The sequence below is a fragment of the Euprymna scolopes genome, chromosome 7, assembly GCF_053919585.1.
Source record: "Euprymna scolopes isolate OS-2025 chromosome 7, ASM5391958v1, whole genome shotgun sequence".
NCBI lineage: Eukaryota > Metazoa > Mollusca > Cephalopoda > Sepiida > Sepiolidae > Euprymna > Euprymna scolopes.
The window spans coordinates 36,950,903-36,953,074 of NC_136488.1; positions in this window are offsets into that span (position 1 = coordinate 36,950,903).

Below are 2,172 nucleotides of genomic sequence, written 5' to 3' on the forward strand. Positions count from 1 at the left end.
TACTGTACGCATGCGAAACCGGAAGTCGTAAAATGGATGTTGGGTTACAATACGTTTACAAGGTTATTTGTTTTATAATTAGTAGGTTATAAAATATATATGGCGATTAGGCTACACAGAATATTCCGCGTTTCATCCAGCTAGGATTCATAAGGCTTATGCGTGAATTTTGTGGTTGTGTCGCGTTTTTGTATACGCACCTTCTATTAAGATTTTAGTTAGCCAATCAGCTTTCTAGTTTTCACCGCACCCTTCCTAATCAGCCAATGAGTAGGCACTTACAGGACAAAGGCCCAGTTGACCTCCGGTTGACCGTTCCTTTGTGTGTGATATTGTAGCGGAGAGCATAGATATCTTGTGTCCTGACCTATTTTAAATCTAGGTTAAATGGAAATTTTTTTATAGGCTAGATATCTGTGTGTGATAGTTTATGTATATGTATGTTTGTTTATTTATTTATTTTTTGTTTATTTTCTAGTGTTATTGTTAGTCTTAAAATTATTTTGTATCTTTATCCTAGAGTAAATTTTATCCTGTGAACACAGTTGTTCGCTATTTCTCTCCTACAGTTTAATAGATATTGGGGTTCTTTAAAGTATAGGATAGCAAATTTTTCATGGAGGCATAATCTACATGGATCGTCTAGGTCTCTACATGTGTTTGCTTGTCTTACTATTTTCCATTCGACTACTGGCGAATGTCCGCTTTCCTTGAGTTTCCAGTATTTGTTTGCTAGAGTTGTTTTCATTTGGTGTTTTTTTTTGTTATTGAATGTACATTTGTAGTCATAATATCGAGTTTTGAAATCTAAAGAAGTTATACTACATAATATTTCTTGTTATTCGGGGTTTCTTTCGCAAATATTGTCGCCTGGTACACTATGCTTTTGGTTAGACATTTATTTTGAAGTGGGCAAAGTGTGCGGTATCTAAGTTGCATTTATTGTGTTCGTTATTAGTATTTTTATTATTATTTCTAGTATGATTGTGGTTGTCCTGAGTTGGTTTATTATTATTATTATTATTATTATTATTATTATTATTATTATTATTATTATTATTATTATTATTATTATTATTATTATTGCTATTATTATTTCTACTAGTTACATATGTGTCCTTTGTGTTAGTTTTATTTTTGCCATGGTGTTCACTTTTTTATTGTTTATTTTGTTGTTGTCTTCATTGCTTTTATTTAATATTTGTTGTTTTCATTGCTTTTATTTAATATTTTGTTAATATGTGCTTTAATTGTCATCTCTAAATTTTCGCAGAAGCTGTAGGATAACTTTAGTTTATTTTTATGTAAAATTTTGTATAAGGAATTGGTTGCTGGAAAGTTCTTTTCGATAAGATCTAGAAATTTCTTGTCAAGTTTTGTTTTTAATATTTGATTGTATGGCGCCGTATACCAGATTATATTTCTTTTTCTTCTATTTTAAATTTTATTATAGTTATTAGTGTTTTGTTGCTTGTATTTGATATCAATATTTTTGTATCCACTATTTTTAGGGCTGTTTCATATATATATATATATATATATATATATATATATATATAATTTAAAGGAGATTAGAATAATAGTCTAAAGAGCTAAGTGTATTTTAATGTAATAGTGAAATTACTAGTTTAATTAAAATACAGGAAATGCTCGTTGTAATTTAGATATATAATAAGCTCGATAGTTCAATGTCCTAGAGCTAATTCAATATTAAGTAATGTGATTTATAATTTAAAAGTTTTAAAAATTTTTAAATTTAACAATCAAAATTTAATTAAATTAAAAATCAGTTTCATAAGAAGGAACAACAACAAAGTCAATTATCTGTACGATCGTTTCGGAAATCCGTGCTTTTTATTTGTGGTATACATGAAGTCACGTAGAATAATTATACATAGTTTTTTTGGTAAGCACGGTCTCCTCATCAGCAAATTTAGGAGGATTTCTATTGAATTGAAAAGACACCAAAAATAAACCTAGCATTAAAAGTAAGGCAGATGAATATGAAAAATTGAAGTAAAAGGTTTGGATATAAAATTTATAAGAAAATTAATAAGAAAATTTGTATAGGTTAGAGATAGAAATGAGTAGAAAAAATATATATATTTTTGAATTTACATAATAAATTTGATTTAAAAATATATAGATATATAATTACCTTTTGGTTTTTCT